The sequence below is a fragment of the Procambarus clarkii genome, chromosome 1 (assembly GCF_040958095.1).
Source record: "Procambarus clarkii isolate CNS0578487 chromosome 1, FALCON_Pclarkii_2.0, whole genome shotgun sequence".
Taxonomy (NCBI): domain Eukaryota; kingdom Metazoa; phylum Arthropoda; class Malacostraca; order Decapoda; family Cambaridae; genus Procambarus; species Procambarus clarkii.
The window spans coordinates 35,840,011-35,857,763 of NC_091150.1; the positions used below are offsets into that span (position 1 = coordinate 35,840,011).

Below are 17,753 nucleotides of genomic sequence, written 5' to 3' on the forward strand. Positions count from 1 at the left end.
TTTATTAACAACTTTGACACTGAAAAAAAATGCTTCTAATTTCTCTGTGGTTCGTTTAGGTACTCACTTTTCACCTGTGTCACCTTGTGCCAGTACCACCCGTGTTAAATATTCTGTTTTTACCCCGTCAATTTCCCTGCTAAATTTTGTATTTGGTAATCATGTCTCCCCCTAACTCATCTGTTTTCCAGCGACGTGTGGTGCAATTCACGCCACCTTTCCTCGTAAGTCATACCTCTTATTTTTGGAACTAGTATACCTAGTTATATACCTAGTATATACTAGTATTACGGAACGCAATTTTTGTCCCGTAAAGCCACGAGGAACAATAGCAGCTGTATAACCATGAAAGATACAATTTCTTTTGTAATGACTCGTGCAGTACCTTTCACTCAAGGATCACTCAATTACTCAAGGATCACGTGGCGAGGGAAGTCCGTGGCTGCATTTTACATGCTATTAAGACTCGTTTGGGGGTGGTCGTGTTTCCTGTATTCAACTCTAATGATGATTACAACAATACATCCGCTTCCCCCGGCAATACAGCAATGACAGCAGAACATTAATACTCGCAGGACCATATTGGTCTGCTGTTATTACATGCATTGTGAGCAGGGGAGAGGGGCGCAGCGATGCAGTAATCTGGTGATTATTGTACAGCTCTCAACCACTTATGGCAGAGGCCTGGGAGAAGGGCCCCTGCTTCTCCGAGGCAGTGTATAGTGCTGTGAGAAGGGCTCCCACTCCCCCGAGGCAGTGTATCACCTGAGTCCCCCCCATCCTTTACTAACCCCATAATGCATCACAGGATAAGCCTGACACGCCCTTCGATCCGAATTAGACTTTGAGTTAAGCTTATAGTGGTGGAGTGTATGTCACGGCGCGTGTAAGACGGGTCATGGCGGTAGAAAGAATGTCTTACATTGTTTCCTTGACAGTGGTGCGCAGCTGTTGCTAGCTTCCAGCTTGCCCAGTGTTGCAGCTGCCCCCCAGCTTGACAGTGTTTTAGCTGCCCCTCCAGCTTGACAGTGTTGCAGCTGCTCCCCCTTGACAGTGTTGCAGCTGCTCCTCCAGCTTGACAGTGTTTTAGCTGCCCCCCCCCAGCTTGACAGTGTTGCAGCTGCCCCCCTCCCCCTCCAGCTTGACAGTGTTGCAGCTGCCCCCCTCCCCCTCCAGCTTGACAGTGTTGCAGCTGCCCCAGCTTGACAGTCGTGAAGCACAGTAAATGACCGGGGAAAACCTTGGTGCAGGAGCAGGTGAAACACCATGGCCCGCTGACCTTGGTTCCGAGGACAATTACTCCCTTGATTCCAAGATCTGGTTTTTATCACAGCCACCCGGAGCCACACTGCGCACCTCACACTCACACGCACCGGGTCCGCTTCTCTCCGATGATAACAAAAAAATCACAAATATAACATTAACGAAAGTGAGTATTGATATTTACGGTGCAGGAAATCCGGGAAGATATTGACCCTCTCGAGCAGGTGACGAGGAACCGTCAAGGGAAGACGTCAAGGGGAGACGTCAAAGGGGAGACGTGTGTGGTTGTTGGCCTAGCTAAGGGGGTTATATGGGGCTCGGCTGCCATCAGGACAGGTTTGTGGCTGTTGGCGGAACAGGTTAGGCAGCTGCATGAGAGAAAACTGTGGGTATTGGAGTTCTGTGAGGCTGCTTGTTGACGTGTTGAGTTCACCTGTAAGGCAGGTGAACCTCGACGTGACCCCCTAGATAACACTGTAGAGTCCTTCAAGCGCATAGTTTCGAATCGTCATCACGGCTCCTGTGGGTTTTCTCAATGTAGAGTCTAGTAACTAATTTAACAACATTCTTAGTAAAGCCCAATAACTTTATTAACTCAGACCCTCAGAATTATAACTAAACTACACATCAGAAGATGAGGAGACGACGACGTTTCGGTCCATCGTGGACCATCATCAAGTCATTGTAATGATTGATTGATGAAGATTAAGCCACCCAAAAGGTGGCACGGGCATGAATAGCCCGTAAGTGGTGACTCTTTTGAGCCATTACCAGTATCATTAGCTGATACTGGAGATCTGTGGAGGTCCAACTGCACCCTGCGTGACGGGAGATGTCTCCCGTCAAAAAGTCATTGTGACGGGCGCGAGGTTGATGATTGATGAAGGTTGAGCCACCCAAGAGGTGGCACGGGCGTGAATAGTAAGGTAAGAGGGAGGTGAGGAAGAGGAAATAATAGAGGAAGGTGAGAGCAAGGACGAAGGGTACGGAAGGGGTAGGTGTAATAAAGGGTGTAAAGGGGGGGGGGGTAATAATAGGAGCAAGGGGAGAGTCAAGAGCAACAAAGCCAGGACTCAGGTTCATGTTATCTTGAGGTTATCTTGAGATGATTTCGGGGATTTTTTAGTGTCCCCGCGGCCCGATCCTCGACCAGGCCTCCACCCCCAGGAAGCAGCCCGTGACAGCTGACTAACACTCAGGTACCTATTTTACTGCTAGGTAACAGGAGCATAGGGTGAAAGAAACTCTGCCCATTGTTTCTCGCCGGCGCCTGGGATCGAACCCAGGACCACAGGATCACAAGTCCAGTGTGCTGTCCGCTCGGCCGACCGGCTCCCTTGGGTATGTTGTGTATCAGAGCCGATTCAACAAGAGAGCCGGTCGGCCGGAGAGCAGGGAGCCGGTCGGCCGAGCGGACAGCACGCGGGACTTGTGATCCTGTGGTCCTGGGTTCGATCCCAGGCGCCGGCGAGAAACAATGGGCAGAGTTTCTTTCACCCTATGCCCCTGTTACCTAGCAGTAAAATAGGTACCTGGGTGTTAGTCAGCTGTCACGGGTTGCTTCCTGGGGGTGGAGGCCTGGTCGAGGACCGGGCCGCGGGGACACTAAAAGCCCCGAAATCATCTCAAGATAACCTCAAGATCAATAGGATGATTAGAATCCCTCACATGACGGAAGAGAGCATTGTTTGTGTCAGCAGACTTAACACTCCTTCTGTGTTCCTTAAGTCTGTCATTTGGTATACGGCCAGTTTCCCCAAAGTATTGGAGAGGACAAGACGAACAGGAGTGGGAGTAGACACCACCAGCAGGAGAAGTGTGAACCACATTATTACGAAGAATGTAAGTTTGTCTAGAGACGAGCTTTACGTCAAGAGGACGAAGGGTATTAGTGAGATTGTGATGAGTCTGGTGATGATGATTGATGACTGGTGTGATGATTGTGAAGGTGTGATGATGATGATTGATGACTGGTGTGATGATTGTGAAGGTGTGATGATGATGATTGATGACTGGTGTGATGATTGTGAAGGTGTGATGATGATGATTGATGACTGGTGTGATGATTGTGAAGAGAAGTCAGAACCCATCTTCTGGTGTGAATGGTTTAGTACTCAGATCTTCAAGTCACGTTATTGTGACTCATCGTCGATCCAAAATGCATAAACATATGAGTATGGGAAAATAAGATGGTAATTTAAGAATGATAAACTCCCTCTAGACCGTCAATTTGTCAAACTAGCAATAAATGTTAAAAAAAAAATGAAAGCAAAGGAAGCCAAGACTCAGTATGGCGACTGTCAGATGTATCAAACTCGACCATTGAAAAATGATAGGGAAGGTGATTAATGGGGGTAATTGGGTGGCATTTTCAATAACTACTACGTTCTAGTAATTACTACGTATTTACTAGAACGAAGTAATTACTACGTATTTACTAGAGAAGAGCTTGATAAGTTTTTGATTCAGGAAAGACCTGGGTAAATACTGGTTTGGAAACAGTGTTTGTTGATTTGTGGAACAGATGACCGGCTAACGTAATATAGACGCGGGATCTTTTGATTGTTTCAAGCGTAGGTTAGACACCATCGTGAACACCAAACACAATTTTATGTTTTTCTTAAACCATACAAAAAATCCTGCCCGAAGCACTATGCGTGTTACCGGCTTTGCAAGAATGTAAAAACACCAATGTTTTTTACTCACCAATGGTACTCTCACAAACCCAATGCACCTTGTATATATAAATAAATAAAATAATAAAATAAATCTCCCTCAAACCCCAAATTTACAATAGAAAAAAGTACAACAAACTAAATTAATACGACTATACAGCGTCCACTAGACGCAGCAGATGTGTGTGTGTGTGTGTGTGTGTGTGTGTGTGTGTGTGTGTGTGTGTGTGTGTGTGTGTGTGTGTGTGTGTGTGTGTGTGTGTGTGTGTGTGTGGACGCCCAGCTTGGCTCTCCGGGTACACATTAGCTGTATCGTAATTCTGGGGCGTGACTATACGACTATGCCCGACCTGCATGACTTGCGCGGTGGTGCACGCCAGCCAGCACCGTGGCTCCGGGCGCCATTAAAGGTTATCGTACCTTCGGTCAGCCAGCACCCCCAAGGGCACACCAGCCACACAAAGAAACAAGAAACAACTACACGACAGTCATGAGAGAGAGAGAGAGAGAGAGAGAGAGAGAGAGAGAGAGGCAGAAAGTCATTTTGAGAAAGTGATTGAGGATAATTGTGAAACAGATCCAGGCCATTTATACCATTTCATTAAAAAGTAAATTGTAGGTAAAGAATAAAATTCCGAGGTTGAAAAATAGGGGAACACATTCACTGAAAACGAAAAGGAAATGTGTGAAACACTAAACGAACAATTCAAAGTGGGTTTATTCAAAATGTAGATTCCAGAGAACTGGACACAATTACAAATATCAGAAAATCACATAGAAGTGTACTGAGACGAAGTGGGAAAAATAAAATGCTCAAGGAGCTAAGTAAGCACAAGACAGTTGGCCTGGATGGAGTATCACCTTGGGTGTTGAGAGAATGCGCGGGTGTGCTCACCACTTCACTTTCGTGGACTTTTCAGTCGAACAAACAGGAAGATCCTGTGTAAGAGATCTACTTGGTTTCTATGACACAGCCACAGAAATTTTACAAGAAAGAGATGGTTGGGTTCACTGTATTAACTTTACTGCTCCAAAGTCAAATTTAAATATTATTATGATTCTGAAAGTAATAATGATGTTACTCATATATGTTACTCTCTTAACATTAGTCAGAACCCGCCAAACACACACACCGAAACTACGACGTTGCTACAACGTTCGAACAAGTTTTTTAACACCTAACCAGTTATAACAACCAATATAGCATGTTGTAACAACGTTCTACTTCGTCATAAACACGTTAAGCCAAGATGTAACAACTTTATTACAAGTTGTAACAACTTTATTGCAAGTTGTGACATGCAGAAAATAGAGACAGTTACGGTTTGTGTTTCCAGGGAAGACCTGCTGCAGTGTAAACACTAATGATATTGTCAACAGCAAAAAACAAACAAAACAAACAAACACCTTTTATTCAAGGCTCAGGAATCAAATTACGTAACACTTGAGGGACAAAAAAAAAAAGCTTGGCTTTTGTGCTCGGGAAAATGACGAGCCAAAAGCATAACTTTTTTTTTTGTAAAGTGAGAAGACGAAGAAGAAACAGTTGGGCAAAGAACGTGTTCACCTTTTGAGGCGACCCGTCCTCCTGGTCGTGACGGAATCTGTCCAGATGTGACGGAACACCCGTCCTCCAGTCAGTGTCGCGGAGTATGTCGTGACGGAGCCTATATAGCCTCCTGTCTAAATCACTGTCCTGTCGTGGTGACGCAATTCATCATCTTGTCGTTCTGATGCAACCCGTCCCTTCGTTTCGACGCAACACATCTTCCTGTGGTTCTGACGCAACCTGTCCTCATGTCGTTCTGACGCAACCTGTCCTCCTGTCGTTCTGACGCAACCTGTCCTCATGTCGTTCTGACGCAACCTGTCCTCCTGTCGTTCTGACGCAACCTGTCCTCCTGTCGTTCTGACGCAACCCGTCTTCCTGTCGTTCTGACGCAACCTGTCCTCCTGTCGTTCTGACGCAACCTGTCCTCCTGTCGTTCTGACGCAACCTGTCCTCCTGTCGTTCAGACGCAACCCGTTCTCCTGTAGTTACGACGCAACTCGTTCCTAAGCCAAGCTTAGTTAGGCCTTGGGAATATTTAGGTCTAGGTAAAGTTAGGTGGAGGAGTTGGGTGCGTTTGCGACGTCAATATCAGGCGATATCTACGCGATTACAGAATTGGTCGTCCGTCACAAAAGAGTAATACTGGATGCATATGTCAGCTCTCGTCATCAGACAAGAGGGCTCTCGTCTGCCCTCTTATGAAGACACGTGAGTTAACGCCGAATGACAGAGAAATATGTGAAGAATTACATGGAACACAGCCACGAGGCTTCGTAGTGGCACAGGTAGACCCACGCAGATGACTAGGGAGACATGGGTGCTCCTGAGACGGACCCGAGGATGGTGGTAGTGACTGAAGAAGGTGGGGGTGGAGGGGGAATGGGGTGTGGGGGGTGTGTGGGTGGGGTTATGGGGTTAAGGGGGAGCTGCAGGGACGTGACGCCTCACAGGAACCCCGACAGCCATCTCACCACAGCTCCTTATGCAAACTGCTGAAACACTGTACAAACCACTAGCAATGACCCCCCATGACTGGTACCCAGACAGCAGAGAGAGAGAGAGAGAGAGAGAGAGAGAGAGAGAGAGAGAGAGAGAGAGAGAGAGGAAGAAGAAGAACCACTCCACACACAATAAAGGTTCGGGAAAGGAAAGTAATGTCTGGAAAACGTACAACAGTTCAACAAGAGTATCCTGCTCTCCTGCAAAAAATAGTAGGATAAGCAGACTGCACATTATTACACTGCCAGAAAGTCTTTGGCATTTCCCACATGAGACCTTCGTAAATAAGTACCTATATAGCAATAATAATAATAATAATAATAAAATTAATAATAATACTTATAATAATAATAATAATATTAATAATAATAATAATAATAGCAGTTATTGCTCACTGAAGCTCTCAGGACTGGGTACATAAAGAACTGCATATCCCCATCAAAAGTCCGGCGTGTCTTCTGGGCATGGGTACACATTCTGGGCACATGGGTACATATACCTTCAAGTTTTTTGTAGATCTGTTTTTTTTTTTGTAAAATGATCAAACCTGCCTGTTGGTTGCATCTAAGGTGGAGGGAGTTTGGTGCTTTTTTCCCCTGTTGTCCTTAATACTCCCCTTAAGTGAGTCCTATGAAGGGCTAGTAATAGTTCAATAGTCGTGAATAGACATGTACCGATAATACTAATAATAACTTGAGTGTTTACTAATAGTTATACTCAGGAACTGCTCTTGGAGGCGTCTGAGAGGTCTTGTCCATTGTAACACGAAGATGGGTTGTGTGACCAGGGCCATTGACCCCCCCCCTCCCGCCCTCTTGCGGCCGTTTCGGGGACCATCTGCTCTTGACCATGGCCTCGCTGCTGGACCACTCAGAAGGTCAGCGTGGTCACCGTGGTCGTACCCAGCGCGACTCGGGGCTTCGAGCCGACACTTAAGAGCCACTGAAGAGCCAATAGCCATAGAGGGAACATTGTTAAGGTCTGGCTGCACCCCTTCTTCCCCTCCCCCTCCCCCCCCTCTGGTCTCCCCACACCACTCATTCCCCCCACCCCCCTCTCCATGGGTGGGGGAGAGTGGTGTGGGGACTCCCCTCAGCCGGCGGCTGAGGGGACAGAACACTGGACGCGTGATCCTGAGGTCCCGGGCTCGATCCCGGGCGCCGGGGAGAAACAATGGACAGAGTTTCTTTCACCCTAATGCCCCTGTTACCTAGCAGTAAATAGGTACCTGGGAGTTAGTCAGCTGTCACGGCCTGCTTCCTGGGGGTGGAGGCCTGGTTGAGGACAGGGCCGCGGGGACACTAAAGCCCCGAAATCATCTCAAGATAACCTCAAGAAGATGGCCCCTACCCACCTCCCTCCCCCCCCCCCCCCACCGCCCTTCATTTCCCTCTCAACTGTAGCCCTTCCCTCCTCAATATCTCTGTCCAGTACAGTTCTCTTAAGGTTCTCAGCGTCAAGAAACTGTCGTACTCAAGTGCCATTATCCTAAACTACCAGAGGACCTAAAACAGAAAACGGGACAGTATGTCAATTTTGAGAGCCGCTTCCATTTTATAGTACGACAATTTTTGGCCTTGGGTAGAGTATGCTTCAAAATGCGTCGTTCTGTTAGGAGGACGAAGTGTTCGACTGTAAGCAAAAGGAAGCTCGCAGAATGCATTTTATATTTTATTAACACGTTTAGGTACAACTGCATTTGTGCAGCTATAATACAGTAGAATACAGTGTGTCAAAAAGCTAGCTACGTGATGCTAAAATCCCCATCACACAGGATGGTTAGTCATACAGAGGCACGTGATCAGTAATCTGCCCTGACAGACTCTGGGTGTATTATGAGGATATCATCAACACAAGAGTCAATAAGGCAGCAGTGGTACTAAAAGTCCCCATCTCGCAGGATGGTTAGTCATACAGGGCCATATTTTCAAATCAGTTATTCAAACAGCTAAGTCTATGGACTCGGCGCTGTATATTTCACATCTACATCCGGGTCTCTCGCCCTCCCCACTCCCCCCCTCCCTCTCTCTCTCCTCCAGTCACACTCCTCTCTCTCTTCTCTTTCCCGATCCTCTTCTCCTATCCTCTTACCTCTTACCTGTCCCCTCACCACCACCTCTGTACCCGTCCCCTTCCTCCCCCTCTACTCTCCAACCTCCAACAGACAGTTGATGTTGCTTCAGCTACAGCTTCTCGGAACAAATAGTTCTCAGTAGCACGGGCTATGGTGAGCCCGTAGTGGACTTACCTGGCACAGGAGCGGGGCTGCGTGCTGTGCTCGAACAGACATTTCCATTTATATATATAGAGAGAAAATGGGTAGCGGGCTTCACCTGGGTCCCTTTCTTTCTCTCTCTCCTCCCTTTTCTTCTCTTGCCCACTCTTCATCATATCTCTCCCTTGACCCCCCCCCCCCGCTCTTCCCATTTTTTGGTCTACCCATTCGTGCCCCCCATCGTCCTCCTCTGCTTTTCCCTACTCTTACCCATCTCTCAGAATATTTATTGTTAAGAAGCACTGAAACGACTCCATGGGTCTCTCAGAAAATATATTTTTACAATGACTAAAAACTCTAGGGAAATCACGCGTAATATTTCACATTTGACTATGAAAATCACCTGATGTGCCTCTGTAAATGCTAATATTTCTTAGATAATTTAACGTAAGCCTACCCCGACCAGCCTATGTACGTTCCATACCTCCTTTCCCACGCAAAGTTGGGTGAGGCTAGCCGCGAGCGTCTGTCCCCCCAACCTTTGGACAGACAGATAGACAGATACTCAGACATTCTCACTTATAGTATTGATATATTTAGACTTGCTAAATTGTTACCTCCACTACCGATAACATGTGAATCATGACTAATCTATCCAGTGAATTCCCTTCACTTCTATCTAATGAGTGCCCTTCACTTCTATCCAATGAGTGCCCTTCACTCCTATCCACTGAGTGCCCACTCCAGGACATCATTAATTAAGACATATATCAGCTACTTTCATATAGAGGTAAGTGCACATTAGATCATTAATAGCTGAGAATTATTTTTCATTACGTACTTGACATTTATGAATATAAGTAAAAAAACTATATATATATATATATATATATATATATATATATATATATATATATATATATATATATATATATATATATATCAACATGAGCTGAGTCATTGAGATCAGAAAGGCTACACCACTCAGACCGTAGCCCTCACATTTACACTCTCGCGTGTACAACAATACACCACCTTACACACACACACACACACACACACACACACACACACACACACACACACACACACACACACACACACACACACACACACACACACACAATTTATCTGGGCAAGGTTTTCTGTCTCGGCTGTTTAGAGAGTCACGTAGTCCGGCCCGACAGTGTTTCGAGATTAGCTCTCTGTGGGAGGCTATACCGGGGTATAGCTCTCTGTGGGAGGCTATACCGGGGTATAGCTCTCTGTGGGAGGCTATACCGGGGTATAGCTCTCTGTGGGAGGCTATACCGGGGTATAGCTCTCTGTGGGAGGCTATACCGGGGTATAGCTCTCTGTGGGAGGCTATAACGGGGTATAGCTCTCTGTCGGAGGCTATTGGGTATAGCTCTCTGTGGAAGGCTACCGGGGTATAGCTTTCTGTGGGAGACTACCGGGGTATAGCTCTCTGTAGGATGCTATACCGGGGTATAGCTCTCTGTGGGAGACTACCGGGGTATAGCTCTCTGTGGGAGACTACCGGGGTATAGCTCTCTGTGGGAGACTACCGGGGTATAGCTCTCTGTGGGAGGCTACCGGGTATTAAAAGTTCAAGAGACTACCTACTCTTGAACTTTTGAATGAGAAGGTTCTTCAATCTGAATATCTGTCTTGAAATCTGTTCTGGTGTTCACCTGTGAACTAGGAAGGGAACACCCAACCAACTGAGATAGTGAGGGTTCTACTTTGTTACTTTGTGATCAAACAATACAAAGGTGGCTACTCTTTATTGGGAAATTCTCCCTCCAAAGCACAGTGGAAGGTCTGATCTTTCATTGTGTATATATCTGAAATATATATATAATTATATATAATTGATATATAATCAGTTGTATATACTCGTTACTTGATATAATATCAAGTTTTGAAAACCATTACAAGAGTTATGATGAAACAGTACGCAAACCAACCCGTTCTCTTCTAAGAAGGTTAGGTAAGGTCGGTGTTTTATATGAAGCTTTTCAAGGTAAACTGAAATATTCACAATAAATTAGTATGTCACATATGCACTTATTTAATAAGTCAATATTGACTTAAAGAAAATGCGAGAACGGGTTGCGCAAACGCCACCACGTAGTCCAAGACAAGAGATGGTGTGTGAAAGAAATCTTAGTGACATCATCAACTTGACAAACGATACCAAATATCTCAATATAATCTACAGTTACTTTACTTCTTTCATCTGTTTTAAAGGATCAGCATGCCTCAGTCTCCTAGTAGTACGTTTGACTTCATTCTCGTCACACAATAGGGGGGATGTCAGAGGACCCCTCAATTGTGAGTCACTGCCTGAGAATCAAATCCCCCCCCCATTACATACTCAGGCTTCCTGTCCCCGACAATACGCTATTATATAGCTAATAGCTATATATTATTATATATATCTATTATATATATATAGCACTTGGAAAGAATCAGGATAAGGATTTGGGATGGGATGGGATGGGGGGGGGGGAAGAAGGAATGGTGCCCAACTACTTGTGGACAGTCGGGGGATTGAACGCCGACCTGCATGAAGCGAGGTCGTCGCTCTACCGTCCAGCCCAAGTGGTTGGTGGAGAGAGAGAGAGAGAGAGAGAGAGGGAGAGGGAGAGGGAGAGAGAGAGAGAGAGAGAGAGAGAGAGAGAGAGAGAGAGAGAGAGAGAGAGGGGGAGAGAGAGAGAGAGAGAGAGAGAGAGAGAGAGAGAGAGAGAGAGAGAGAGAGAGAGAGAGAGAGAGAGAGAGGGAGAGAGAGAGAGAGAGAGAGGGAGAGAGAGAGAGAGAGAGAGAGAGAGAGAGAGAGAGAGAGAGAGAGAGAGAGAGAGAGAGAGAGAGAGAGAGAGGGAGAGAGAGAGAGAGAGAGAGAGAGAGAGAGAGAGAGAGAGAGAGAGAGAGAGAGAGAGAGAGAGAGAGAGAGAGAGAGAGAGAGAGGGAGAGAGAGAGAGAGAGAGAGAGAGAGAGAGGGAGAGAGAGAGGGAGAGGGAGAGAGAGAGAGAGAGAGAGAGAGAGAGAGAGAGAGAGAGAGAGAGAGAGAGAGAGAGACAGGAGGGGAGTGAGAGGGAGACACATTAAATCATATAATAAGATAACCTTGAAAGAGGCAATGTTGGAGCAGGAAGATGAGTTCAAGGCAGTAAGTGAGGTGGTCCAGTGTGTGGCTCAGCCAGGTGGCGCAGTGTGTGGCTGTCAGCCAGATGGCGCAGGGTGTGGCTGTCAGCCAGATGGCGCAGTGTGTGGCTGTCAGCCAGGTGGCGCAGGGTGTGGCTGTCAGCCAGATGGCGCAGGGTGTGGCTGTCAGCCAGGTGGCGCAGGGTGTGGCTCAGCCAGATGGCGCAGGGTGTGGCTCAGCCAGATGGTAACATAACCTCCAGCTCCTTCCATCATGACCACAGTTATCCAACTCAAACTTGAGTACACCAAGACTGACTCCTAACCTTTCAGCAGCTGCTTCACGCAGGTTAAAAATAATCTGATAACCCCGCGAGAGCCAGGTGACTGGTCCGTCATGGTTGGCCACCTTGGGGGCTGCACCAACTTCCTCAGTGCAACCACGTATACTGTCTTGAGCTGTAGGGCGGTACCTGTTGAGAATGTCGGGAGAACCCGGCGCCCCAGGCGTGTGGGTCCTGGGTAAGATATCTGAGGGTATGTGAGTAGAACCAGCGATATGTACCCAACGACCTACAGGGACTTGATGAGGATATCTGAAGTACTCAGCGACCTCCAGGGGGCTAGATTCACGAAAGCACTTATGCAAGCACTTACAAACGTGTACATCTTTCCTTAAACTTTGACGGCTTTGGTTACATTTATTAAACAGTTTACAAGCATGAAAACTTCCCATTCAACTGTTGTTATTGTTATAAACAGCCTCCTGGTGCTTCGGAGCTCATTAACTGCTTAATAATTGGAAACAAAGCCGCCAAAGATGGAGAAAAGATGTACTGGTTCGTAAGTGCTTGCGTAAGTGCTTTCGTGAATCTGGCCCCTGGCATGACACTAGGTGTCAACACTAAACCATTACATCCCAGGAGATTAAAAAGATATAATCTGTGAGAGTGATGATACTTCCCCATAAAGTGTCGGGTCCGGAAATGTTGAGTGTCTCCTGGTGAGTCCTGTGAACAGTAGCAGTAACGTCACATGGTGCTCTGTGCCACGAGTTAGAACACTGTGAGCACACAGGTCAGTAACAAGGTAACAGTAACAGTAACAGTAACAAGTCAGTGACTCGGCAGAGTCACACACACAAGGTTAGGAATGGTAGAAATGATTGCAAGTCATGACGGAAGAAAGAAGCAGGTTTACATATCCCACGGACGGATATCCTACACCACGGCCCGGGGGGGGGGGGAGGGAGTGCGGGGGAGGGGGGGGGGGGGACGGAGTGCGCAGCATGCGGGCACGGACCCTTGAATGCCCTATCTTGAGGTTATCTTGAGATGATTTCGGGGCTTTTTAGTGTCCCCGCGGCCCGGTCCTCGACCAGGCCTCCACCCCCAGGAAGCAGCCCGTGACAGCTGACTAACACCCAGGTACCTATTTTACTGCTAGATAACAGGGGCATAGGGTGAAAGAACCTCTGCCCATTGTTTCTCGCCGGCGCCAGGGATCGAACCCAGGACCACAGGATCACGAGTCCCGCGTGCTGTCCGCTCGGCCGACCTGCTCCCTGGACCGCCCTGCCTGAAGTCGTGCCCTGAATCGAAAACTGTATAATCCTTAATATAATCCTGTAAAGCCTTCCTGTAATCCTGTATATCCTAAAATCCTAATAATTCCTAAAATCCTAATCCTAAAAATCCTGTAAAGCCTTAATCGAAAACAGTATCGAAAATAAAAGTGATTTGACAGAATCTGGAACAGAAGTCTGCCTTAGACTCCATCTTATTTCTAATTCACATTAACGACTTAACAAGTGAAATATTTAATTTCACGTTTATAGGCGATACAAATGTATTGATTCGAGTGAAGACACGAGAACTGCAAGAGAGGACCGAGGCAAGTCACAAGCAAGAGCGGGAGGAGCCCCAGGAGCGATGTGCAATGAAGTTAGGATACTATTGTGGGAGTTGCTTCCTGGTCCGAGCACCACCACGCACTCGTGGCTGGGATATGCTAGGGGAGGGAGAGGCGTGGAGGGCCACCCTCCCTACCCATATGACGACTTAGAAGGAGTCCGGCTTCTTACGGGCTAGTTTTTTTTGTTTTGTTTTGTTTTTAATGTAAGAATGAGTTCTTACATATTTGAACAGCCACTAGCACGCATAGTATTTCGGGCAGATCCTTATAATCCTAACACACACACACACACACACATCCCCCGGAAGCAACCCGTAGCAGCTGCCTATCTTCCAGGTACCTATTTACTGCTAGGTGAACAGGCGCATCAGGGTGTAAGAAACTCTGCCCATTTGTTTCCGCCACCGCCGGGGAGAGAACCCGCACCCTTAGGATTACGAACCCCGAGCGCTGTCCACTCAGCCGTCAGGGCCTCATTCATACCGGTGCCACCTCTTGGGTGGCTTAATCTTCATCAACCAATCAGTCGAGTCCGGCTTCAGGGCCACTTGAAAGCAGCCAATCAGGCACCAGGCCCAAGTGAGGCCCCTCCTCGATTGGCTGAGGTTGATCTAAGCCTCAGACAACCACACATGGGATTAGTAAAAGATTCCCCAATCCTGTTTGCCCTTCAACCAAACAACTGTGAACCAGCCTACTGGTTTTTCATCTAGAGAGAACTATCAGGGGAAAGCGGCAAGTCATTTCGACTATATAAGCACTGGGAAGGGGGTCAGGATAAGGATTTGGGATGGGACGGTCGGGGGGGTAAGTGATGGTGTCCAACCACTTGGACGGCCGGGGATTGAACGCCGACCTGCATGAAGCGAAACCGTCGCTCTGCCGTCCAACCCAAGTGGCTGGGATCTAAAGCGAGAGCGAAATATTAGTGAACAGCAGGGCTGACGGGAAGTGCCCTGTCGTCAGCGGCCGAGCCGACGAAGGAAGCTCCATGCCATCAGCGGCCGAGCTGACGAAGGAAGCTCCATGCCACCAGCGGCCGAGCTGACGAAGGAAGCTCCATGCCACCAGCGGCCGAGCTGACGAAGGAAGCTCCATGCCACCAGCGGCCGAGCTGACGAAGGAAGCTCCATGCCATCAGCGGCCGAGCTGAAGGAGGAAGCCCGTGCTACTCTCGGCCGAGCTGACGGAAGTACAATATCACCAGCTGTGGTCATGAACCCTGCTGACACCAGCACAGCGGCAGCAAGTGACCTCGACCGCACCCACCAACCTCAGAGGCTGTGTAGGAACACCTTGATGCGCAATTATTGGAGTGGACGTAACCCCCAGGGTGTGTGTGTGTGTGTGTGTGTGTGTGTGTGTGTGTGTGTGTGTGTGTGTGTGTGTGTGTGTGTGTGTGTGTGCGCGCGCGTGCGTGTGTGTGTCTTTACCTAGTTGTGCTTGCGGGGGTTTAGCTCTGCTCTTTCGGCCTGCCTCTCAACTGTCAATCGATCAACTGTTACTAACTACTAACTAATATTCCCCCCCCCCCCCACACACAGAAACACACACACACACACACACACACACACACACACACACCCAGGAAGCAGCACGTAACACCTACCTAACTCCCAGGTACCTATTTACTGCTAGGTAACAGGAGCATCAGGGGTAAAAAAAAAAAAAAAAACTCTGCCCATTTTGTTCCTGCCATTACCGGGGATCGAACCCGGACCCCTAGGATTACGAGTCCAGCGTGCTGTCCCACTCAGCCACCAGCGCCCTACGCTGCTGTGTAAGCTTCAGTCGTCCCTCACAGTGTTGGGAGCTGAGAACATTGAACAACAAACTACTTTAGACAACATGTAATTATATAAAGCAACCCGTTCTCTCACCTCTCACCTATAACCAACCAATCCGTTCATAATACGACGTATTATTAAGCGTTAAAGTAACGTAATATTAACGTCTTCTATCGGCCTCGATGGGCTAGGTAGGTTGTTTGGGTTCATACGGTTCTTGGGAGAGAAAATATTTTTTGTACAAAGTGGAAACTTAAGAGAACTGGTTGGGTGTTGATGGTAGAGGTGACGGGGGTGTATGTTGGGGAGATGAGGGGGGTGTATGTTGAAGGGACGAGGGGGTGTATGTTTGGGAGATGAGGGGGTGTATGTTGAAGGGACGAGGGGGTGTATGTTTGGGAGATGAGGGGGTGTATGTTGAAGGGACGAGGGTGTATGTTTGGGAGATGAGGGGGTGTATGTTGAAGGGACGAGGGGGTGTATGTTTGGGAGATGAGGGGGTGTATGTTGAAGGGACGAGGGGGTGTATGTTTGGGAGATGAGGGGGTGTATGTTGAAGGGACGAGGGGGTGTATGTTTGGGAGATGAGGGGGTGTATGTTGAAGGGACGAGGGTGTATGTTGGGACAGGCTGGAGCGCACAATGCACTGAGTAGCCTTGAGCCGCGCCTCCTGCCCTCGGTGCGGTGCGTGCAGTCCCTGTGGGCAGGCTCCTCCTGCGGTGTTGCTTCAGTGGCTCCTGTTGCCAGACTTCGTCAGGTCTCCTTCAGTGGCTCCTGTTGCCAGACTTCGTCAGGTCTCCTTCAGTGGCTCCTGTTGCCAGACTTCGTCAGGTCTCCTTCAGCAGCTCCTGTTGCCAGACTTCGTCAGGTCTCCTTCAGCAGCTCCTGTTGCCAGACTTCGTCAGGTCTCCTTCAGCAGCTCCTGTTGCCAGACTTCGTCAGGTCTCCTTCAGCAGCTCCTGTTGCCAGACTTCGTCAGGTCTCCTTCAGCGACTCCTGTTGCCAGACTTTGTCAGATCTCCTTCAGCGACTCCTGTTGCCAGACTTCGTCAGGTCTCCTTCAGCGGCTCCTGTTGCCAGACTTCGTCAGGTCTCCTTCAGCGACTCCTGTTGCCAGACTTCGTCAGGTCTCCTTCAGCGGCTCCTGTTGCCAGATTTCGTCAGCTTGTAACGATTGCTAATGTCACCACTGTAATCACTACTATCACCTGGCTGCTACCATTGTAACATTCCTGTAATGGTTGTTATTAATTTGTAACCCTAAGGCTGTAATAATTGTATTGTATAATCCCAAAGAACTGAGAAGTGTCCGCCCTCACAGCGTACAATGCTTAAAGCACCCAGTTATCAGGTGGGAGAAATGGCCACGATGCTAAAGATATCTCTTCAACCAATAGAGACCGGATGGATGGCAAGATTACTACTCCTTTAAAAACAAATAAATATCGCCACCCACTCCTCCTAGAACTTTAATAATTAGACTAATTGACTCGGGAGGAGACTAGTCAATTAGCACCAGTGCTTAGTTAACTTAAACTTACTTTTACTTACTGGGTAAGAAAGAATAAGAAGAAGGAATGGAATTCCTTCTATATTGGCTTCGTGAATTACAGAGGGAATATATTTACTCATAAGAATGCACATTAGATCACAGGTAATGTGCAAAGCAATTCAAGATCTATATCTCAGAAATAATTACGGGAAATACAAATTCTCGGGAGACAGTTAACAGTAAATTTATTTAGTAATGCAAATTAATTAACCCTAAGCTAATATAACATCCTAGTCCCTAAGAGGCACGGTAATGGACTACAAAATTGTACAGGGAACTCAGACAGACAATCACCTTCTCCACTGCTCTCTCGTCAGCAGCTGTGGGGGCCTCCGTGGTCCAACACTACCACGCTCCTCTCAAGCACTTGACCCAATTCATACTAAAATCTTTAGTTGTGGCATCCTTCAAGGTAGCGTCCCGGCTCCACCCCTTCTTATAGGTCGACGACAAATCAGGATGAACCAAGTATAGAGCTGTGGCGCCCTCAGCCAATGACAGCTATGCTTGGCCCTTGTCCAATGACCAGGCTTTAAAACTCCAAAGGCGGTGGTTTTCCCACGAAAGCCTGCATGGATACTAAGTATCCAGGATACTACTTATGGATACTTCCCAGAGCAGTGGAAATCCCTCTTTATCCACGACTTT

The 17,753-nt window shown here is 47.6% G+C and overlaps 1 protein-coding gene across 3 annotated transcripts in view; it reads right to left on the reverse strand.

Annotated features, from left to right (window-relative positions):
• The window catches only part of LOC123768665 (uncharacterized), a 75,371-nt gene extending 57,858 nt beyond the window's left edge, over window positions 1-17,513 (reverse strand). The window contains exon 1 of one of the 3 annotated variants that reach the window (XM_045759370.2): window positions 17,400-17,513. The gene's annotated coding sequence lies outside the window, so the exon portion shown is untranslated. The remainder of the gene's footprint in view (window positions 1-17,399) is intronic. The other 2 variants (XM_045759453.2, XM_069333290.1) reach the window with 2 other exon arrangements.
• Between the last annotated feature and the right edge of the window lie 240 nt (window positions 17,514-17,753).